This window comes from Protopterus annectens, chromosome 5.part0 (genome assembly GCF_019279795.1).
Source record: "Protopterus annectens isolate FY-2018-M chromosome 5.part0, PAN1.0, whole genome shotgun sequence".
Classification (NCBI taxonomy): Eukaryota; Metazoa; Chordata; order Ceratodontiformes; family Protopteridae; genus Protopterus; species Protopterus annectens.
The window spans coordinates 1,210,968,388-1,210,994,032 of record NC_056735.1 but is presented as its reverse complement, the minus strand read 5'-3'; the positions used below and the strand labels follow the sequence as shown (position 1 = coordinate 1,210,994,032).

Sequence of the window (25,645 nt, the reverse complement as noted above, 5' to 3'; positions counted from 1 at the left end):
TACACTGCTTCATATCCCAGATCTAGTTTGCTGCTAACAACATAATTACTTCATACATACCTCGCATCCATACAAACAAAAACTATTCAAAGGGACTCTGCAGGATACAATCTAACTTCCAAATCCTCCAGGCAGGGGGAAGGCGGGAGGGTAAGTAAGAATGTGAGGCGAGATGGACTACATACATCGAATGTTATGGTGAGTACATAACTTCTTGATGTTATGTAGTCCTATCTCGCCTACATTCTTACCCGTGGGACAGCGTCCCTAGCACCTACATCCTGAGTGGCTCATAGGAAAATACTCCTGAGAACTGCGGAGCCAAATGAAGATCTACCCCTGGAAACCACGTCCAATTTGTAAAGAGAAACAAAGGTGTGAGGAGAAGCCCAAGTGGCTGCAGCACATATATCATCCATTGACAATCTAGCTTGATAGGCTGTGGATGTGGAGACTGCTCGCTCTTGTGGAATGGGCTTTTGCTGGAAAAGGCAAATTTTTGCCTGCTGTCTGATAGATGAAGGAAATACAGCTGGCTATCCATCTAGAGAGCGTGACCTTGGATACCGGAGAACCAGACTGGTTTTCCGAAAAGGAGACAAAGAGTTGGTCAGATTTCCGGATATCTTTCGTCCGGTGTAGATAGAAGCGTAACTGTCTATGTACATCCAATTGGTGAAATCTGAATTCTGCCTTGTTAGAAAAGTTGGGGAAGAAAACTGGCAGCTCAATAGACTGATTCATATTAGACACACAGAAGCCACTTTGGGAAGGAATGATGGGTTTGGTCTAAGAGAGACCCTATCTTTATGGAAGATCAAATATGGGGGTTTGATGGAGAGGGCTTGAATTTCAGAGACCCGCCTCGCTGAAGTGACTGCTGTTAAAAATGCTGTTTTCCATGTTAAAAATTTTAACTCACAGGTAGCTGCATGCTCGAATGGTGGAAGAGTGAGGGCTTGAAGAACAAAATTGAGGTCCCAGGACATGACAGGTTGGGATACTGGGGGACGAAGTAATAGAGTACCTTTAAGGAATGCTTTACATAGTCTGTGTGCCATAAGGCTAGGCTCATTGGCCACGTGGAAGTTTGCTATAGCCGCCAGCTGAACTTTGATGGTGGCTGATGCGGACCCTTGATAGAACAGCATAGACAAAACCTCCAGAATCGAATCAATTGGAGTCGTGTAGGGATCAATGCCTCTAGAATGAGCCCAGATAGAGAACCTTTTCCATTTGCTAGAGTAGATTTTTCTAGTGGATGGTTTATGAGAGGACGATAATATATGGACTACTTCTGGTGAAAAATTGTGACGTCTGACTAACGATGGAAGTGGAGCAGCCAGGCTGTCAACCAGAGTGCCCTCAGGGAGGGGTGGAACTGTGCTGACATGTGCGTCAGTAAATCTGGAAGAGGTTCCAGAATCCAAGGAGTATCCACAATGTAAGGTTGAAGGAAGGGGAACCATACCTGACGAGGCCAGTGTGGGGCAATCAGAATCATTCTGCTTCCCAAAGATTGCGCTTTCTGAATCACCCTTGAGATTAGGGGAAACGGAGGGAAAGCATAAAGCAGACCGGAGGGCCAACTGTGAGCCAGAGCGTCCCTGGGTGATTCCCCCGGTGGGAGGATCAGCGAGAAGTAGTTGCTGCATTTCGCACTGAGAGGGCTGGCAAAAAGGTCGCAGCAAGGTTGACCCCATCTGCTGAAGATTCGCTCTGCAACCAGGTGATTCAGGGACCACTCATAGGGCATAAGAATCACCCTGCTTAGCTTGTCCGTTATTACATTGGTCTTCCCCGGAATATGTGTTGCCACCAGAAATCGTTGGGAAGCTATTGCCCAATTCCACAAGCGCATGGCATCTCTGCATAGTGGGAAAGATCGGGTTCCCCCTTGCTTGTTGAGATACCACACTACTGACATGTTGTCTGAGTGTATCACAATAGTCCCTAGAGGAAGAACTTCTTGAAGTGCCTGCAACGCAAGAAGCACTGCTCTTATCTCCAGGACGTTTATGTGCAAATGTATCTCGTGCTCCTGCCACGTGCCTTGGACCGTCCTGCCGAGATAATGCCCCCCCCCCCAATCTGGGAGGTGTCCGTGGACACCGTGGCAACAGGGATGGGTGGAACAAAGGGCTTTCCCCCGTTCAAGTTGTTGGTGCACAGCCACCAACGGAGGTCCTGCTTGCTTCTGTCTGCATTAAGATTGGATGGGATAGCGGAAGTCTTTGGAGAGACCATTGGACAAAGAGGAGCCATAGAAGAAGTCTCATGTGTAATCTTGCTAGAGGAACCAACATGAAAGTCTCCGCCATGGTACCTAGGAGTTGTAGAATCAGTCTTGCCTTCGCATGTCTCAGGGGCATCAGCGTTAGAATTTGTTGTTGCAACCCTGTTATCCTTTCTTATGGTAAGAATGCTCGCATTTGAATGGTGTCCAACTCTGCTCCTATAAAGGTGACATGCTGTAAGGGCAATAAGGCAGATTTTTTTCCAGTTTACTGTGATGCCTAATCGGTGACATAGACTGATGGTAGCGTCCCTGGTCTGAATTAGTTGATGCCTGGTGGGGGCGGTGATGAGCCAGTCGTCCAGGTACGGAAACACCTGGAATCCTTGACGTCTCAAGTGAGCCGTCACCACTGCCATACACTTGGTGAACACCATGGGGGCTGTGGTGAGACCAAAGGGCAGGGCTCAAAACTGGAAGTGACTGGCTCCCAGCCGGAAGCGTAGGTGACACCCGGATGCCCTGTCCATTTTGACATGGTAGTAAGCATCCTTGAGGTCGATGGAGCACATCCATACTTCCTCTCCCAACAATGGGAGAATCGATTGTAGAGTGACCATACGGAATTTGGACTTGTATATGTAATTGTTGAGTTGACTGAGATATAGTATGGGTCTCAGGTCCCCTGTTCTTTTCAGCACCAAAACGAATCTTGAGTAAGTCCCTAATCCGATTTGGTCTGAGGGGACTGGTTGGATGGCTCCTTTTTCTAGCAGTTGAGATATCTCTGAGGCTGCTTGATCCCTTTGACTGGATGGAACATCCGGGATTTTTCTTATTGGAGGGGGTACTGAAGAGAATGGAATGAGGTAACCTCCGGAAATTATCTTTAATACCCATTGGTCCTGGGTGATGTTTTCCCAGGCTTCCGGATACAAGGAAATTCGACCCCGACTGGCTCCGAGCACAGTCGGGCACACTCTCAGGAATGAGAGTATGGGGAGCGACGGAAGGAGTCGTGGTCTCCAGAATTGCGGGGGCCCCCTCTGCCTGTGGGGCGACATCTCCCTGAATAACTCCCCCCTCCTGTGCCTCTAGAGGGGGGTTCACCTTGTGCAGCAGGAAAAATCCTTTGTGATTTCTTGAACCACATCCCCCCCCCCACTGGGCCTTGGGATAAGGCCTAGATGGAAGGGAAAAACAGACCCTTATGGCAAACAGGGTCCTTCCCTCTTGCTTGCACCTGGTGAGGGTGTCTTTCACTTTGGTCCCAAACAAGGAGGAACCATCAAAAGGGGCATCAGTGAAGGAAGACTTGAAGGCCTCCGCGAAGTGACACAGGCGCAGCCAGGCTTGCCTTCGATGGGCTACTCCTGAGCTGGCCGCCCTACTCGCTCCCTTGGCCACATACGAAATAAGTTGCATAGACGAGTTTGTGATGGAGTTGAGGGTAGAAACCTGTGCATTAACTGTCTGAGCCACCGCCTCAGGTATGTTACCCGCAAGAGTATCTCCCAGTTCTTTGAGGAGATCTCTCTGGAGCCGAGTGAAATGAGACAAGTAATTCAGCGACCGTAAAGTAAAGGTTGCTGAAGACAGGGTACGCTTCCCGTACCGGTCCATAGTGCTAGACTCCTTGTTAGGAGGATGGACCGACGAAGAAGACTCTGCAACTTCCTTCTGGGTGGCTGCCGCCACCACCATGGCATCTACAGGGACTCCCTTTGACAGAAACTCTTTTCCTTGAGGGGCGGAGAGAAATTTGTTGGGATGCCTGGGTACGGGCTCCACAGAATCAGGGTTTTTCCACACCCTTCGACAAATAAGGTCAAGAAGTTCATCGAAGGGTGGAGACACCCAGGAGGCAGAGCGTTGAGCACCAAAAGCCTTAAGGAATACTGACTCCTCCTCAGAAGGGGTTTTGGAAGGCCAGTCTCTTCTTTGTTTCAGTATCTCCAGGATATCGGAGAAGGAAACATCATCAGAGGAAGACTTGGGGGATCCTTCCGGTTCCTCGAGGTCAGTATCGGAAATGAGAGACTCGTCCTGGGAGTCTATGTGCTTCCTCTTGCACAATTTCTTTCTGGGAGGTTCCTCAGGCACTGGCTCTGAGACACCTTCAGAAAGTGGGGGACCGCTCGTGGGGGTGTCCTTAGTTCATAGTTCATAGAGTAGTACTAAGCTAACTGCCCTTGAGAGCAATTTTAAGCCTAGCCAATCATCCCTTGTGAGACTCAAACCGTGCACCTTGTGTTTGTAAGGCAAACACCTTAACCATTAGGCCACTCTCCCAACAGGGCCTGGTGCTCTACTGTCCAAGGATAGGTGAGTGTCAGAAGCTCTCACTGGAGTGGTAGGGGATGGAATGACCGACCCGAGTGATGTAGCTGATGATCTGGCCAGTGCGCTCCGCATGGCCTCGAAGGCAGGTCCCCCCAAGTCCGAGGACTGACCGACCTCCAAGGCCACGACCGGGACTGGGGTCCCCCGAGCCAATGCACCGAGTGGGAGACTCGGAACCGCAAGATGTCCCGAAGTATCCCCTTCGGGCCCGACCAAGGAGACCCGAGTCTCGAACCCTGTGGACGGAACCGACATGGTCGGAGCAGAAGTCGGCACCGATAAACCCAAGGGAGGTAGCGGAGCCGGCGCAAGAACATCACTCGGAGCGGAACATACTGGCTCCGACAGCAAAGATGTGCACGGAGGAGGAATCATTGAAACAGTCATAGGAACTGGCTCCAAAGCCGACTGGGTTGGAGCCGAAAACAATTTAGCCAACACCGGCGACTGCAGGAGCCTCTGCACTACCCTATCCACATCCAAATCAGAAAGCCTGGAGGATTTGGAGGAAATGGATGGAGACTGGGATCTCTTATCTGGTGAACCATGCCTCACACTAGGCGACCGGCTCCGAATGGGTTCGAGAATAATCGGAGAGGACGCCGATTCACTTAACACAGATACCTCCTACGGCCCCGAGGACAGTGGAGCAGAGGAAGCAGAGTCCAATATAGTAATCTTCTCCGGAGGCTCCAAAGATGCAGATGGAGCCGGAGACCTTTTCTTGGACTTGGAGGCTTTAGATTTCGACTGAGAGCTGGAAGCCGAATCTATAGCTTCCTCAAAAGATGGTTTAAGCATTCCCTTTAAAATCAATTTGTTTTTCCTCTCTTGGAGCACCCTAGGACTGAAGGCGTGGCAAAAGCTACACGACTCCTGGAAATGGATGGCGCCAAGGCAGTAGACACACACACACAGTGTCCATCTGTGATGGACAGTTTATATACGCATTTTTGAACATTTTTTAAAGCCAGAAGGCTTATGTTCCTTCTGATCCTTAGACATTATATGCTACTCTAGAGAACAGTTAACAAACTTCCAAAACGGGCGGGAAAGCTCACAACGTACACTAGCAAACAGTACTACACAGACTGAGAGAAGCCCTACATAAACAATTAGCAACAAAATGACACCACTGCAAGAACCTCTAACTAAAACAGTTCTTAAGACAACACAGAGAACAAACACACGAAAACTCAAACTAAGGGAGGACTAGGTCCTCTAACTAAAACGGGCCTAGCCAGTGGGAACAGTTAGGGATACCACAAAACACCAAGAAAACACACAATCACAGCGACAGCAGCAAGATATAGCTATTAAAATAGCTTTTGAGTATAAAGCAACCAATTTCTCAAGAGAAATAAGTCAAAAAGAGGTACTTAGCCATAGCCAAGCGAGACCACGTCCGAGCTCTACAAGCGGCAAACGAGATCTGGAGATACGAAGCAGTGTACCATGGGATACCCTCTTAGCTCAGCCAATCAGAGACTTTTGAGCTAGTAAAATAGGCAGAGTCCACGGGTAAGAATCTAGGCGAGATAGGACTACATAACATCTACTATTTTGTAGACTATTTAAACTTATTTAATAATACAATATGTCCTTAAGTAATACTGGAGAAATTTACTACTAAAACTGTTGTCTACCACTGTTTTGCAAATATCTGTACTGCAAATACACAAATATGCACATATATCATACTTGTGCAAATACGTCAGGCAGGTTTCACTTGGTGAACAGCATTTTATAGGAAAAAAATAGTACACAAGTCACAGATGGCTTCTGACCCAAGTGGAGTTTTCAGTATATGATAACAGGATTTGACCTTGTATGCCAAATTATACATACATATGCTATAATATTTCTGTTAATAACAGAAGTTAGTGGTACTTTGTGGCATCAATTGTTAGCTTAAATAATGCTGGAAAAATTCTCAGTTATAACTGGTGATTAATTATCACTGCTTTGAAGAAATCTGTACTAGTTTAATGATAAAGTATATGCACAAATACTATACTTTGTGCTTTGTTTACCAATAAAATATGCATACATTTCATATTTATGATAATATTTTAGCGTCTTTTTTGGAAACAATTTGAAGAAGTATTTGATACGCTCAGTTTGCAAAATCTTGAGTACCTGAATGGAAGAGCTTTTCAAGGACAACTCAACACACATCAGGAATGCCAGCTGACCCAGATACAGTGTTCAGTAAGTGAGAAAACATGACTCATTGATAAGTCAAATTATGTACATCTGTCTTATTAATATTTCTGTTAATAACTCAATCTAGATACTAAGTACATATATAAATACATACACTCACACAGTACTTTGTTGTATCAAATGAAAGCTTACATAATTTTTCAAAAGTTGTTACTGATACTTGTTGTCTGCCTACTACCATTTTACAGATAATTTATACTTGTTTAGTAATGCAATATGCATAAATATCTTATTACTGTAACTATTTCAGGCACTATCCACTTGGGCATCCTGTAGAACAGTATTTTACTAATCCTATCTCCAAAGGTCAGGAATTTCTCCTTAGACAAATGAGGTACTTGTTACTACAGAAAATGTGGATTATTTTATTTAACATTTATTTATCAGGAAAGTCCAACTTGGAACAAAGCCAATTTTCAGTGAAGGCCTGGGAAGAAATTCTCCAGATACAGGTCTTTGTAACGTGGTACGAAACCAGAGCACCCACAGAAAACCCACACGAATGCAGGGAGGACATGCAGACTCCACACAGAAGGCACTTCAGCTGAGAATCGAAACGAAGAACCACTTGCTGTGAGGTGACAACGCTACCGCTGCACCACTTACGTACTTTCCATAAATACTATGAATATAAGCCATATGATAATTATATTAACAAATCAGAAGGTGTTTATATTTGGTATAAAATGAAAACTTACATATGTTGCAAAAAGTGCCACAGACACCTGTTGTCTGCATGCTACTGATCTGCAGATATTTACACTTGTTTAGTCATACAATATGCATATTTGCATAAATATTATATTTGTGTAAATATATCAGGCATTGGTCCACTGGATGCTTTGCAGAATAGCATTTCACATCACAAGCCACCACAGTTGTTAAGAATGGCTACTCAGATAAGCGAGGTACTCCGTACCAGAAAGGAGCTGGGTTATTTTCCAGAAATATTATGAACATATGCTTTATGTTAATTATTTTAATAACTTGAATCAGAGGCCGTTTATATGGCACTTAATGTTATCAAATGAAAGCACATCCAATGCTGAAAAAGCTTTGTGCTGATAACTGGTGCCAACTAACACTGCTTGCATATATTTACATTAATTTGTCCATTAAATATGCAAAATAAAAATATTCATGTTATTCTTATGCAAATATCTCAAAAATAGAGACATCTACAAAACTACTTTGTGGCAAAATGAAGAGCACATTTGAGTGAACACAAGCTGCAATGATAGTTGAGGTCTAACTACTATGGTTACAAAGGCAGTAATAGTTGTTTGCATAATTATAACAGGCAAATTTATATATTATCTAGTTACTTGTTCAATATAAAAAATACATTATGAATGGCCAACATATCAATACCATTGTGAATAGGAGTATGTGCTAAACAACTTTCATTGTTTAACTTTTTCTGTAACTTGTACAGCTTTTGAGATACGTACATTTGTTTACAGTTGTAAGCCGTGGTGGTACAGCAGTAGCGTTGTTGCCTCACAGCAAGAGGTTCTCCTGTTCGATTCTTGGCTGGAGTGCCTTCTGTGTGGAGTCTGCATGTCCTCCCCCTGTGGTCAAGTGGCCTCCAAAAGACATGCGTGAATGGACGTGCCTTGGCTGAAGGTTGGGCATCAGGCTGGCAACTTGGCACTATAAAAATCTACTGCCAATCATTAGCGGACCGGAGTTCCGCTGTGGCGACCCCTAATCAGGAAAAGCCGAAAAAGACAAACAACATTTGTTTACAGCTAGGTTGGAAAACTGCATTATCAGAACTTTAGTTCAGGTGAAAGTTGTCCAAGCAGGAACCCTGTAGGTATCCTGAGCTCATTTATCAGCTTTATTTGATGGGCTTCCTCTTTAACAAGTCTGCCATATTTAGCACAGAGCTACATCTACCCAGGGTCTTTTGCTCAAGACTATAAGAGGAGTGGAAAGTCCAAAAGTGTGAGATACAAGCTTTTCATAAAAAGGGAAGAAAAAAGTTTTACTTAAATTCTGGTTAATTAATTTAACTAGTGACTTGTGTGGTGATACTTTTAGGTACTTTTCTTCTTTTTGTCCATGTTTTGCAAAAAAAAGTATCTGTTTGCATTTTTTTAGCATGTTGCCTTGTAGCCTCATTTGCAATTGTGGGACAATTATGTATTACTGTAAAACTGATTACACTACACTTCTATTTCCATACAAAGAATTATACGTGAAATATAGCTTTTTGTATTTTGAACAGAGTCCATGGCCTCAGTCTTTTAGCTTCATTCATAGTTGTGGTAGAACTGCGAACTACTGCCAAATTTGAGCCATACCAAGTCATTTATTACAGCCATAAACAACACTGCTGGCACATTTCTGTATAGTCTGGTGCCTTAATCTGTGGTGGGATTGCAGAAGTGGCAAGTATTATGAATTCTCTTAATGTACATGTAAGATTTCACAATTTATAGCTGTAAACACCTGCTTAAAGTTGCACTCCAGTGCCTTTCTGTTTACTTTGCTACTGTTTTTTTCTCTATCTGATTTAGCAGCTATGTCTCCGGCTTCCACCCCTTATGATAATCTGACTTTCTAAGTCCCTCCCTCCCTCCTCTCTTTCACTGTTATCTTTTGTGTAGCCTATTTAAGTACTTTTCCACCCATTGTTCTCCATATACCCATAACACTAAGTGCCCAACCAGCAAACCAGCATTGCTCGAGTCTAGTATTGCACTCGAGTAAATTGCCCTTACTACAAATCATCTCCTGCTCATTTTCACAGAGCTCTCATTAGTACAAACAAAAGACGGCTGACTTCGATAATTGGTTTAGTTTCTGGTGTCTTTCCAGGGGAATACAATATCTGTCAGCATGGGAGGACATGGTTAAAAACCACATTGCCATGCAAAGAATGGCCTGCACCTGTCTCTTCTAGGCTTCAGAATATTAGCAAAACCTTTATCCACCCCTACAGAATTTTTTTAGCCAATATCAAACTGACAAATTGACTAACAAAGCAAATGAAACCCAATGAAACATAAAGGTGTCACTGATCAATGCTAGGAGCCTAAACAAGAAACTCCACACCCTACAAGCTTTCCTCACTCTGGAGAATATAGTCACCTGTGCTGTTTCTGAGTCGTGGTTTAAATCCATAGCAAGTATTCTGGTAGTGCAAGGCTTCAGTGCCTTCCACACATTTAGTCCATCAGCTACATATGAAGGGACAAAAGGTGGAGGAGTATCAATCCATATTAGCAACAAGTACTCTAGGTTGGTTAAAAAAGATGATGCACTGGAATTTATCCATGTACAAACCACCATAGACAAAGTCCTATGCCATACCCTAGTAACCTATATGACACTATTTATGTCTCCAGAATCCCACAGCTCATACCTAGATCTACTGGAGATGCTCACCATTACACCAAATACCTTATTCATGGGAGACTTTAACTACCCCCTCTACAGACTGGTGGACTTTAACACAAACACCTTTGATGAGATAGTGTGCATACCCACCAGAGGTTCAGACATACTGGACCCAATACTCACCAATATGGGAGAGGGCTGCACCTCCCACCACGTGTCATACCTCACTGGTGAGGTCAGACCACAAAGTTGCATCCTTCGACATAAAAATCAAATCAGTAACCCCAGCAAACCCTGTAACATTTAGGAACTATTCCAAAGCAAACTACATCTTATTAAATGACTGTCAAAATGCAATGCCCCTCCTAACTGACTTCACAGCACCCTATGTGGAATTGTTCACAGAGACCCTGTGCAGCCATGTAAATGGCTGTACAGAGGCTGCTGTACATATTGGATCCAGATGGAAAGATGAAAAGTCAGCAAGCAAAGGAAAGTAGTAGTGCTGAAATCGAATTCATCTTCAAGTCTTGGTGAGTACCTTCGCGAGGTGGACCCTGTTTTTCACAAAATCTCACCAAGGCGACACTGATATATAGACTGTATTTATATAGCATATATCATGGACAGAAGTAAATCAAAAATAAAAAAATATAGCTGGGTGCACAAGACCCAGGATAAAAAAGTGCCCAATCGTGGTAGGCGCACTGGTGCCAAGACTGGAAAAAATGACAGTGTAGAATCCTCAAAATACGGAAACATTCCTACAATGGGGCGAAGCCAGGCTCAGGGGGAGGATGGCCCCCCTGTTGTAGAAGGAGGTAGCAGTCCACAAAAACAGCAAAAATTGATTGGCCAAAGAAGAGTCAAAGATGACAGAGTGGACTATTGAGGATAAGAAAGAAATTATGTATTGTTACTATTACACAAAAAGCCCAGAATTTCCAGACACAAGATATACAAAATGATTAAGAGAGAAATTAGAGGAAAGAAAAATACTTCCACAGGAAAAACTGTTACAAGCTTCAAATAAAGATTTGCTTTCATTAATACAACAGATTTTCGAAAAACAGTATACAGCTCAAGTAACTTTGATCTCTTTGGAAAAAGAAGCCTCTGATGAAGTGAGAAAATATAAACAACAAAACCTAGAGATATCTGAAAAATGTAAAAAAAAATATGGACATGGGAAAGAAAGAGAGATTTGATATGGTGCAATATTTATGCAAAGGAGAAAGCCAAGTTAACTAATATGGAGAAGGCAGTCTCAAAGATATTCGAAGAAAAATACAGGCAAAGGCATTTAGATATGGAAAATTTCACAACAAAAAGATATGGAAAATTTCACAACAAAAAGACTAAAAGTACACAGATTCAGTGTAGAAAAGATGATTAGTAAAGCAGAAGTTATAGAAGTTGAAGTTATGAAATGCATGCGAAGTGAAGGATTTAATGTAGAAGGTCTAAAACAGATTACATTACAGCAGGATGGAGTAAGTCCTCAGAATAAGGAAAAGCAAGATCAGGAGACGTGTGAAGAAGAAATAAGGACAGGGGAAAGGAAAAGAGAATTAATATGGTGTAATATTTATGCAAAGGGGAAAAGCAAAACAAACCAATACAAAAAGAGCAGCACCAAAGATATTTGAAGAAAAATATAGGCAAAGGAATCCAGATATGGAAAACTTTACAATACAAAAAATAAGAAGACTAAGAGGAAAAGTAGAAAAAGAGATGAGTAATGGAGAAGTCAAAGAAATAGAAAGTGAGGTAATGGAACAACTGCAAAGGGAAGGATTCAGTGTAGAAAATCAAATGCAGAAAGCACCACAACAGGATAGAGAAATGGATATCCAAATTAAGGGGAAACCAGTGGGACAGGAAGTAAGTGGTCAGGTGCCATATCAAGATATTTTGGAGCCTTCCACATGAAATCAGTATAAACATTCACTTGAAGCTAGACAGCAAGGAAATGAACAGGAAACTGTGGACACACTGACACAGTCACTGTTGAGGAGACATAGGCCAGTGAGTTCCCATATGACAAAACAACAGATGACACAGGATGAAATTGAAGATAATGTGTCACAGGAAGATGCTCTAGAACTTTCTATAGAATGCCCACAGGAAATGGAAAACAACGGATGTGTCCTCAGTATGGAGTTGCTTGATTTAATAGACAAAGATAGATCAATGAGAGAAATAGACTGCAGAAGGTTAATAAAACCCCAAAAATCAGAAGCTTGACAAAACAAATGAACACAGTAATTAGGACTGTCCACAGAGACCCATGCGATATAACAGAAGTAAACAAAATATATTACTGTGCTGCTAAATTAATAACTAATAAAGTTCTACCACAGGAACATAGGGTAGCGAGGGAAAAGAGGCCCCCGAAAGCGAATACCATCATGGAAATATCAAATAAAGAAAACTTTAAAGCAGTTATGACAAGAAGTATCATTGTTAGATCAACAAAAATATTAAGAAAGAAAGATGTGATAAAAGCAATGCGCAGTATTAGAACAGACCAGGATCTATTATGCACTATTGGAGATAAACTAAAAATTTCAAAACAGGCAGAAAGACTTAGAAGATACGAAGATAAATATAAGGGAAAAGCACAAAATAAACAATTTACTGATGACCCAAAAAAGTTTTACAGAGAATTGGGAAATAAGGTAAAAGGAATAGATAGACCGCCAAAAAAAGAGGAAGTAGATACATTTTGGAGAAGTATCTATGAAGATCCTGTGGAACATAAAGATGCTAAATGGATAGAAGTAGTAAAGGAAAGACTAAGAAGTTTAAAGGTACAGGATATGAAATGGGATGAAATAACAGCCATAGAGATTGAAATAAAGTTGAGAAAAGCCTCTAACTGGAAAACCCCAGGCCCAGATGCAGTACCCAACTTTTGGCTTAAAGTATTAACTTCTTTGCACGAGGATTTAGCCATGACTAAGAACTATTTATATGTGCACCCCGAACATACACCGCACTGGTTAACAACAGGAAAAACAATGCTCTTACTTAAGAGTAAACCTGCAAGCTACCCATAAAATTATAGACCAATAACTTGTCTTCTGAAGGTGTACAAAATATACACAGGAATTGACGCCGACAGAGTTTATAATCATTTAGAAGAAAACTCAATTATGACAGTAGAACAAAAAGGCAATAAAAGAAAGTTATATGGAACACAGGACCATTTGTTGGTAAACAAAGTTATAGTAGAGAATTGTAAGAAGGGGAAGAACCTAAGTATGGCATGGATCGACTACAAAAAAGCATTTGATAGTATCCCACATTCATGGATAAAAGAGTGCTTAAAATGTATAAGATACAGCCTACACTGATTGACTTCATTACAGTAACCATGAAACAGTGGCAGACCACTTTGCAATTAAGCCATGATAAAGGATGGATTATTATTCCAGGGATAAAAATTCAAAGGGGGATATTCCAGGGTGACTCTCTATCACCCTTGCTATTCTGCCTTGCCACTAACCCATTAAGCTGTTACTTAACAGCTTAGGCCATGGCTATAATTTGGCTACTAGAAAACAACAAAGTCCAATGACTTATCTTCTCTTTGTCGATGATTTAAAACTATATAGCTCATCAGATGAGGAACTGAAAGCAAAGCTGCAGGTTGTCAAAACTTTTTCAGATGATATTGGAATGTCATTTGGTCTTGATAAATGTGCAAAAGCAACCTTTAAAAAAGGAAAATTGCAGCACCAGGAAAACATCAGTTTGGGACAAGAATGTGATATGAAAAAACTTGAGCAAGAGGGGGTGTATAAATATTTGGGAATTGAATATTTGGGAATTGATGAAGGATCAACAATAAAACATGAACAAATACGAATAAAGCTTAGTAAGGAGTACTTTAAAAGACTTAACTTAATCCTGAAAACAGCATTGATGCCTAGGAACAAGAGCCAAGCTATAAATCAATTTGCTCTTCCTGTCCTAACTTATAGTTTTGGAGTGAATGACTGGCCCTAAAAAGTGTTGGCTAGATTGGATATTAAAACAAGAAGGATGCTTCATGCTCACCAAATGATTTATAAAAAAATCACTGTATACCAAGATTATATATTCCCCGTTCTGATGGAGGGATGGGCCTCCTTGAAATTGATTACATGTATAGATCTGCAATCGTGGGACTCCACACATATCTACTGACCTCACAAGATCCAAATGTGGTGAAAGTTTTGAAACACGAGGAGAATAAATCTAAGATGACATCTCTGCTTAATTTAGCAGAAGCATATCGACGTCAAGCAGGAATGGAAATCAAACCAAAAGTGAATAAAAACCAAGCAGCAACTGAATGTGCTAAAAAACAAAAAAAAAAGAAAATAAGGTGAAGGACCAGGTGAGAAGGCAAGAAATGTGGAAAAAAACATAAATACAGTTGCAAGTATAGAAAACTTCTGGAAGAGCCTCATGCTGATCAAGAATGAAAGCAGGAATGGTTAAAGAAAGGTGAATTTACATCAGGAAATGAAAGGTTAATATTGGCAGCCCAAGATAGTGGGCTACATACACGCTGGTTTACTAAGTCCATTGAACATGTGGGGGAAACAAACATATGTAGGTTTTGTGGAACCGAACTGGAAACAGTCACACACCTTATTGCTGGTTGCGACTCTCTAATGGCAGAGGGACTGTATACTGAAAGTCATAATAATGTAGCGAGATTGTTACACTGAAAATTGTGCAAACATTAACATTATGGTATCGAAGTGGCTGAAAAACACTGGAAACATGAGCCACAGAGAATCAGAAAATGATGAAGTTTACATCACATGGGCTCACCCAATACCAACAGTCCAAAAGATAGATGCTAGAAAACTGGATATAGTGGTCCAAGAAAAGAAGACAAAAGTAGCATTGATCATTGAAAACGCCACACCTAGTAACTACAGTCTCTTGTGTACAGAGAGACACAAAGTCATAAAATACCTCGATCTGCAGCCATGTGGAAGAAAGATACCCAGACAGTTCCAACAGTAGTAAGAGCAACTGGTCTTGTAAAAAAGAATTTACAAATTAGAAAAATAAACAGTCTAGAAGCACTGCTATGGCTGTAAGTTCTTTTTTTTTCATCTCATCTGGTACCTCGGCTCCACCAGCCTTCTAAGGAATAACTTCATACAATTCCAGCAGCCTTTTTATACCCCCTTAGTTGATGTGTTAATATGTTTAAATACATTCAATTAATTCCAAATTTAAACTACTAAACAAACCTTAAAGGTGTACCCCCAATAAATACCAATACATACTAAAAAACATACATTTCATTGTCAGCATACAAAATGTCATTACCGTGTGCACTATTTTCTCTAATAATTTTCTACCCATAATAGATAATAAGCTAAATGCACTCCATAATATTTTTCTATTGTTACATTCTTAACACATTTATAATACATATTTATTCATCCAACACTTTTTCATATAAATTCATCTTTTTTACAACTAACTGCTCATAAGGATTTAGCATCCTAACCTAGCATCTTCACATATGTTTAAATATTTTTTTCAATTCCATCCTGCTAAACCAAGTTGCATTTCTAACCTTATTTTAAGTGATGTACATAATAAATTAATAAATGAATAAACATGGGTCCTAAACATCCCAATTAATTTAACCCTCTAGGATATAAAGTGCCTAAATTCACTATAATCTTTTTTCTAACTTTAACAATTTGCATCTGAATTCATCTCCCCCCATATTTTGACACCCATAGGGTTGTGCTAGAATACTAAAAAATAAATTATTAGTGTTCCCCATGTGAACCGTGCAAAAGTGCTGAGCCACTGGGCTCTCCATTCTATTCTTCACATCCCCTAGATGTTCTAGAATTCTCAATTTTACCCTTCTTTTTGTTTCTCCCACATACCATTTCCTGGATGTACACCCACATCCAATAATGTAGACTACCCCACAGGAATCACTTTTAAATTAATTTTTAATCCAAAACCTTTTCCCAATTATTTTCTAACCGTCCACATTTTTAATTTTACTGCATATTTTGCACTCTCCACAGGGGAAAGCACCGTTCCTACTCCCCATTGTACCTACTGTCCTTGATTTTAACTCCTCCTTTGTATTACCAAAATGACCATAAAAGAAACTAACTTTTTCTGGGAATAAACTCCCCACTACTTCATCTCTACAAATTACTGGCCACAAATTGTCTACAAGGTCTTTTAGTGTTTTTGAGAAGGGAGAGAATTTAGTCACAAAAAATATTGACTCTACTTCCACCATCTTTTTCTTATTCTTACCTAGATTTCTCTGAAGGCTTCTGGAATGGCTTACCCTATCTCTCTTATTTGTCTTTCCCTTCAATTTGTTTAAAACTGTCTGTATATCATTCTCTGTGTACCCTTCTCTTAAGTAATTTATTCTTTACAAGAATAAATTATTTTTCTAACACCATCTTATCAGAAGTGCTGGTCATAACTCTCTTGATGGTAACAACCTTATCAGATGTAAATGATGTGCACTACATACCTCCAAGAAATTCTCTGCAGCAGTTACTTTATGAAAAGGTTTATGCTGTAAATTTCCCATATAATCCACATAGAATTCTACATCCAAAAATTGCATGTTCTTCCTATTCACTCTATATGTGAATCCCAACCCAAATGCATTCTGATTCAATACATTCAAAGCCCTCAAACACACATGGTTCCCCTTTACATACAAAAATCAAATTGCCTGAAACGTTTAAACACGACTACTTTGTTTCTCATGAATTGTGTTGGATAAATAAAAAGATTTTCAAAATATGACAAATAATATGGCATATGAAGGGGCAAATGCCTCCCTCATTGCTGTTCCTTCCAACTACAAATAAAATTCCCCTTCAAAAACAAAGTAATTATGCATTAGAGCATACTCCAAAAGTTGACAAATATATGTAGTTCTGGGTCTCTCCCCCATCATTTTTATAAGTGCTTCCACGCCTTTTTCAGTTTTAATATTTGTATATAAAGATTTAATATCAACACATGCAAAATAATATTCAGCTTTCCAATGAATTTTATTAATACACTCTAATACATGTGAGGTGTTCTTAATATATGACAGGATTTTTGGAAGGAACTTTCAACTGAGAATCTAGAAAGATGCCTAGGTTCTGCAAATAAGCCCCCACACTCAAAACTGTCTTCCAGGGGGCTTAGTCATAGATTTATGATGTTTAGGGATTGCAAAGAACCTGGCATCCTTCGGATTCTTCAGATACAATTTTTTAACATCCCTACAGTTAAAGAAATCCAAGCCTTTCACCCCTCTCAAGTAGTTCCATTAAGCCATCACTGAACTCCTTCAATGGATTAGAGGGTAGCTTTTTATAGGTCTTTCTATCAAACAGTTCAAAAAACATATCATTATAGTCTTTCTTATTTAGAATGACTCAATTCCCTTCTTTGTCTGCTTGCGTGAAAGCATACTTGGAGGTTATACCATGTAACTGAGTGTCAGCCATTGTTCCCTATTCAAATTACACATATACACACTGACAATAAACATCTTCAATTTGCTTACACAATGCACTCTTGAACATTAAAACAGCATTAGAATTCTTTGGGGGTACAAAAGAACTATTAACAGGAACTTTTGGTACATTTAATCTACCATACCCAGTAGAAAAACAGGCATTTTGGTAATCAAACAAATCAACATCATTTTCTTCATTCTCTACATCATCCAAATCCATGAATGGGTTATGATAGATTATAGGTTAAGCAATGAGTCCTCCATGTCAGTTTCTTCCGGCGCACACAGTTCATTCCCCTGTATAGACAATTGTATTTTGGTATCAAAAAACACCCTTAAATATAATTTCCTACAAAATCTTTTTACTTCGCCTAAAATATCCGCCAATGAGAGAATAAAAATGGGGACAAACTTTGTGCCTTTGAGTAATACACTTACTGCTATTTCCGTTAATGTTAAATCAGATAAATTCACAATATTGAGTGACCCGTCCATCCTAACATTCTCAGTATCATTACACATTTGATTTTCATGGGTCACTGAATCCAACACATTATTATTAACACACAATGCGAAATCGCTAGACACTGGAAACATATTTACATACCTTTCAATAAGGTCAAAGTTCATTGTAACAATAGTTCTTGTATGCTGAGAATAAATATCCAAACGAAAGTCACCAGGAAAAGTGTTTAGCGTATCTTGAACAGTACATACCTCTATGTGTCCAACAGGACACTTCAGTTCCACTTTCCCTGGAACCTACTTCCTCTGCCTTTCCCCCGATTTTGATTTTCTGATCCTTCCATCTGAGGGGGGGGGGGGGTGCCAACCATTTTGCTTACATCTTCAAAAGAGATGCTTTTCCACACGTTGGACACCTGCTCGCCAGAAGACACCGATGTCTCGCGAGAGGATGGGCCTGACCAACTTCTGCTCCTTCTCCCGGTTTGAAGAAAACACCCTCTTTCCTCCTTACACTGCCAAAAAAAAATTATACCAGTATTATAGTCATTGATGTCACGATTCAACTTTTTCTTTTTTCTTTCAATGACTTCCGACTCTACTTTGGCCACACTTACTTTGATTTAATTAAGTTTGCTGGAAAAGTTAGTTTCGGAGGTTTCAGATATTAAAGCCTCCTGCAACTGTACTATAGTGTTCCGTGCTTTCTCCTGTGCATGGATGTTTCTCTTTATCAGGATATTGAGCCAATTAATAGTACAGGATAAAGACACTGCTTTCCATTCCTCCAGCAAATCTAATTCTTCCTCTGAAAATTCTAAGGCAGGTAACCAATCCACTCTGAGCCCCCTTGGTGTAATGTTCAAGTCCACATACTTTTGCAGCAGTCTAATGTCATAATATAAATAAACTTATTTTCTTAATATTTTTTCCAGTTGCTCAGACCTCTCGTCTGCACAGTTCTCCATCTCCATGGACCATGGATCATTAACCATTTTATCGTCTCTTTCTTTCCACATCTCCGTACACCTTAGTTTGCCCATATCGGCCTGGGTTATAAACACACCCAGAATAGCAGATGCTCCTTCCAAAGACATGATGAGAAAACACACACCAACAGTCCCCCCAAAGGGAACACAGGAATACTCCTCAAATTAAAAAAATAAACAGTCTAGAAGCACTACTATGGCTGCAGGTTCATTATTTTATCTCATCTGGTACCTCGGCTCCACCAGCCTTCTAAATAATAACTTCATACAATTCCAGCAGCCTTTTTATACCCCCTTAATTGATGTGTTAATATGTGTTAATATGTTTAAATATTTATTTCAATTAATTCCAAATTTAAACTAACCAAACCTTAAGGGTGTACCCCAATAAATACCAATACATACTAACAAACATACATGTCACTGTCAGCATACAAAATGTCATTACCTTGTGGATTATTTTCCCTAATAATTTCCTACCCATAATAGATATTAAGCTAAATGCACTCCATAATATTTTTCTATTGTTACATTCACAACACATTTATAATACATATGTAGTCATCAAATACTTTTTCATATAAATTCATCTAGATTATAGTGAATTTAGGCACTTTATATCATAGAAGGTTACATTTAGAAATTAATTGGGATATTTAGGACCCATATTTATTCATTAATTTATGTACATCACTTAAAATAAGGTTAGAAATGCAATTTGGTTTAGGAGGATGGAAATGAAAAATATTTAAACATATGTGAAAATGCTAGGTTATGAGCAATTGGTTGTAAAATAAGATGAATTTATATGAAAAAGTGTTTGATGAATAAATATGTATTACAAATGTGTTGTGAATGGAACAATAGAAAAATATTATGGTGTGTGAACTTTAATCGTACTTTGACTTAGGAATGGGGTCCATTCCCATCATGGTATTAGAAACCCAAAAGACTTGGAGAAATTAAAAACGGTAGAAGTAAGTCCAAAACAAACTCTTAAAAACAAACCACATTGGTGGGAATCCTACATGTACATAACAAAGAGGAAAAAAACAGCTAAAACCAGGAAGAACAACCACCACAATGACAGGAGCCTTCTAATTAAACTAAACAGGATTTAAGAGGACTAATTAAGTCCAGCAAAGACAATTACAGGGTCAAGATAACCTCACAGCCTTAAGACACCCACAAGGTCCTGTACAGCTTTGTCTAAAACCACAAAAGCAGCACACAGCACTGTGGGGAACTGATGGGCAATGGTCCCACCTTCAATGAATACAGCAACATAGCAAATTTGCTGGCTGACGACTCGGCTCAAACTTCACCCCCTCCCCCATCACGAGGGTGGATCATCAACTACACCGGAAAATACAGACCCATTAATGTGACTAATCATGGAATGAATTATCATGGAAATGATCAACAAAGACCAGGCAACCTTAAGATAGTCAACTCTACCAAGTTTGGCTTTGTCAGGCAATGTCACACCTACTAAACCTGGCAGACTTCTTTGAGAAGGGCATCAAGTCAATGGATGAGGGGAAAACTGTGCATACTGCCTACCTGGACCTGACTAAGGTGTTTGACACAATATCCAACTCAAGTATTGTTGACAAACTCACTAAATTGGGCACAAACCCCCTAAATAACTTATTGGATTGCCAGCTGGCTAATAGACAGGCTTCCAGGAAGATTGGTGAGACCTACTCTACTAAGAGACTGGTCAGCACTAGAGGCACCTCAGGGCTCCTTGCTGAGACTGCTCATATTTGGCATCTAATTCTAGGAGGTAAAGGCTAATGTCAAGGGCCTTCAGCTGACCAAGTTTACAATGTCTGCAAACTGGGAGTTATCAAAGATTCCCCCCATGACACAAACATTTTAAAAGAGGGTAAATGACTAGTGGAAAAATCATGGATTAAAAAAGATTTCCAAGAAATGCATTTTAGACCCTTTTGGGAAAATGCCATCCAGGCTACTTACTCAATTGTTAAGACACCCCCAAGAGTAGACTCAGTAGTAAGGGATCTGGGAACTTATGCAGAAAGCAATCTGGCCTTTGAACACCATGTGGCCAAGGCAATAAGAAAACATTGCCAAACTTACAAGTAATGGCATGGAAGTCATAGTGCCACTTTACGTAACCCTTTTCAGACCCATCAAGTATAATGCCCCCTCCAGCATGTGCCTGACCAGACATATACAACAGTTGGAATGCCCATAAACGTTCCTTACTAGAAGAATCCAAGGTATAAACACATTGTTCCTATACAGACTTCATTAAAGCCCTATCTCTACACTCCGTATCTTACAGGTAAATGAGAGTCGATATGCCTAGCATACAAGGCATCCTTGAATCCAGCTCTGATACACCTTTTGCACATCTGTAAAATGAAGAGCATCAGAACCACTACATCCAAGGGTTAAATTTTGCTTGTGACATAAATAAGCCATGTTGGCAAGACAAACATCTGACTCAGAGGATTCCAATTCTCTGGAACACTCTCCCTATCCATGTAAAGAAGAATCCATCCCTAACCTAATTTAAGTGTAACTTTAACCAACGAATAGGAAATCTGAAATTCAGCTTGGGTCTGTCACCCATCTCAGAGGCAGACAGCAATGCCCAAATTAACATACCCCACTCCATATATCATCTAGATACTTAATACCCCCCCTTAATGAACACCCATGATACATAGGGACCCATATGGGTTGGGTTGGGATTCACGGCTTGACTTACAAAGGCCCTAGTGGTCATTAGGTTAATAAGTTCATAGGTATATACTAGGCTATCAGGAAGTGTGAAATTCTACTCAGGCTAGGTGTGAAAGAGTTAGGGATCATCTGAAATGAGGAGCTCCAGGAATGTGACAAGCATTTTAAATCCAAGGTCACAAGAAAATTGAAATGGGGAATGAAAGGAAACAAGCTGTGAAAAGATAACATTTTGACGTGGACACTATCTCAAAGTGGTTTAAGAAAGTAAAGATCCAGAAAGGGTCTTCATGAATCTTCCTTCTTTGGCACCAAAAACATTAACGAATAAACCATTCTCCTAGCAGAGTTAGAGGATGGACAGGTTTTATCATCCCTTGAGTCAGCAGGTGCTGAATGACAGAAGGGAAAATGGGGGTTTGATCTGACAGGTGATGGGTGGAATCCCTTTGAAAGGAGAGAGAGAATCCCCCTGCCAACTGTTGCCATGATGACTCACTTTCAGAAACCATTTGTCTGAAACTATCTGTTCCCAGAGACGGAGAGATGGAGGTTAAGTTTTTCTGGAAGGTTTAAGGCTTGCCAGGGTAAGGATGGGGAGGGCAATCTTGCAGATAGTCATTCAGACTTCTAAGACTGTCTTTTATTCTTGGGGACTTCTTAGACCATCTTTAATTCTGGGGGGAAGTTTCTTCCTTTCTTCTTGGAACCTTCTTACCATTGCCTTTTAAAAGTTTGCTAACCTGCAGCTAATTGTGGTTGCTTACCTTGCTTTTTGTAAAACACTGCAGAACTAGCATTAAACCTCACGACAAATTTAGAGAAGGAAGGAAGAAAAATCTGTGAAATTCCTTGAAACAGTTTACCTCTCTCATTACACTTCTTCAGGACCTCTGCAATAGATGGACCAAAAAAAAAAAACTATCTCTCTGTCTAAGGCAGAATTCAACACTTCAGCCCAAGAAAATTTTGATTTTGCACCCAAGCAAACCTCCTCATTACAGTTCCACTGGCAGTAGCTGAATCATAAGCATATTCAAACAGTGGGTAGCTACTTGCATAGCCAGCCTTAGGCATAGGCCAACTAGGCGGCCGCCTAGGGCGCCACTCTAGCAGGGGTACTTTTTCAGTATTTATTTGAGTAGGCAGACCAGGATGGGGGCACCGGGTAGTGTGGTGGGGGGTGCCGTGGAGCCCTTTTGTCTAGGGCACCAACTGACCTAAGGCTGCTCCTGGCTACTTGAACCAATATAATTATACAAAGATGCTTTTTTCCACAGATGAAGGAAAATGTGCCATTATGTTTTTCATGTTCTCATAGAAAGTAAACAAACACTTTAACATATCAGCGTCACAACTGATGATTCTGAAAATAAGTGCTTCAGAAGAATCCATTTTCCCTCCAAATATATCAAAGGCTTTGCCATCCCAGTCAGAAGGGGAGGGGTAAGCATTAGCAAGATGTTTATCAGCACCTGGACTTACCAGAGAAATCACTCATGTGTCTGACCTTGGAATAGAACATAATAACTTACAAGAGTGAGGAACTGATGCACTCTATCTGTTTTTTTGGGGACAGCACAGAAGACTGTAACAAATACATCTTCCAGTGCTGAAAAAACAGGTGGCAAACAATCAGTTTATGGTTCAAAATCTTGAATCTCTTCAGAAAATAAAGAATCCCCTTTTTCTCTTGCCAGATACAGCAAAACAGGAAGGGTCAACAGACCATACTAAACCCTGAGCTAAGCTCAATAATTCACTCCTTTCCAAAGTAACCAAAACAGGGAAAGACATATGTTTAACTTTTGCTTCTTTTTGATGGAACTTTCTGAAAAGCAGACCCTCTTTGCAAGGCAAAATCTCCCTTAGGCAGGAAATCCAGGCTAGCTAGGCAGGGAGGTGTTCCCTGCTCTTTCGCTAAGGTCCATTAATTGTGGTTCTTTCTAGCCCATGAAGGCCACTCCCAACAGCTGCAGAGAACATGTCTAACTCCCGGACTATGGTAGCTGGAGTGAGTACACCAGAGTGAGCCAAGGAAAAAGATGAATGGTCTGAGGAACCAGAAATGGTCACAGCAGAGTCACCACTCTGCATGTGTGGCACTTCAGTAGCCTGCAGTGCTGTTTATTAATTTTCTTCTTTTTTGCCTATAAGAAAGAACTCAGGAACGGAGAGGCTGCTCCACAGTAACACTGAAAAAGGTGCCTCATTCCTGGGAAGCAGTAGTCAGTAAAAGAGGCAAGTAATAAAAAAAAAGTCACTTTTTCCACCAAAAAACACAGTAGAAAGCATTTTAAGCACTTACCTCAACCCCCACACCCCAAATAAAACCAAGGAAAAAAGCAGTTTTATATTACTGTATCCATTTTTAAAATAAAAGGTAACACTCTTATTTACAAGTTACTAAAACACTGTTTCCCCAGCATAAAATAATTAATTTTTCAGAAAAAGTTAATTTTTAGTCATAAAATTCAAAAGTGTGAATTTTGTTTTCCAGAAGGGACGTTATTTGCCCAGTAATGGAAAGAGTTAGCAAACCATCAATCCTTGAAAGCTTGCAAGAGGAGAGCTCTTCAGTAGCAGGAAAGTTCTTAATGGCTTGGAGTCCAAATCACTCTTTTTCTTCAGTTTAGCTTTGAGCTGAGGTTTTGGAATATAGCTTGCTTCTACATCCTTAGCAGCATGCAACTCATATAGCTAAAGCGACTGCAGCAATAATCAGTATGATGGATATCATTTCTTTATTTCTTAATAAAAATTCACTAATTCCCTGTTTTAGTATTTTTGACAAGGATTCCTTTAGCTGTACTTCAATCAGAGAGTTTCTGGTCTCTGCTAAATGAATTTCAGGTTATAACCACATAATTTTATACTTTTTTTCCTGGAATTACAACATTAATGCAACAGATTTCCTCCATCTCTTTCTTTTATGATCTAACTTTGTAGGTCATGGCATTTACCTTTTCAATTACCTTAAAAAAGCCTTGCCACTTAGCCAGAAAGTTGTTATCTATAAAGGGTACTATTTTGTTAATCCACAACTGGCTTACAGTCATACGTCTCTGTAGTCATGCATATTGCACTGCATGCTGGGGGTGGTACCGTTAGCTGTTAGAATAAGCAGTATACATAACACTATATCAAGTATTTTACAACATCTTATAGATGGCATTACAGAGCATATTTCAATAGCAAGAATTTCACTTAGAGAGACTTTAGTAGACATGTTTCTTTCTATTGGGATATGCTGGACTTACAATGGGCCTGCTGACTTGGTGGGAATCAGCATGCACACTTTAAAATACCAATGTCCATTTATTTTTAAATTTATTTTATTTTATTTATTTTATATTTGTTGACCGGGCTAGTCTAGCTGGATAAATATCCATTTTCAGCAGTGGCCCGGGGAGAAAAGCTCCATTCACAAATACATTAGGGCATTAAAAACTTAGAAAAAAATGACTAGCTTAAATTATACAGCATAATATGTAAAGAAAGTAAATTTTGTGAATACTGTACAGAGACATTAGAGTAGATTTTGGAGATAAACATGTCTTAATTCAATAGAGGGGTTACAAATACAATCAGGCAACAGTTAAGCATAGTAATTAAGCATCAACATTCATTTGAGAGAAAAAATAAAAAAAAACAATAAGTAAGAAAAAGAAAAATAGAGACTAGAAAGGACAATAATGCAGGTAAGAAGGGGTTAGTAGTTGATAGTCAATGACTCTCAAGGTGGGGTATTTGTTATAAAGCATGAGAGGAGGGGAGGAGAAAAAGTGAAGAGTA

At 40.0% G+C, this 25,645-nt stretch overlaps 1 protein-coding gene across 5 annotated transcripts in view; it reads right to left on the bottom strand.

The window, feature by feature from the left end:
- The window catches only part of CHST10 (carbohydrate sulfotransferase 10), a 1,890,555-nt gene that overhangs the window by 600,794 nt on the left and 1,264,116 nt on the right, over positions 1-25,645 (bottom strand). The gene's annotated exons all lie outside the window — the stretch shown is intronic.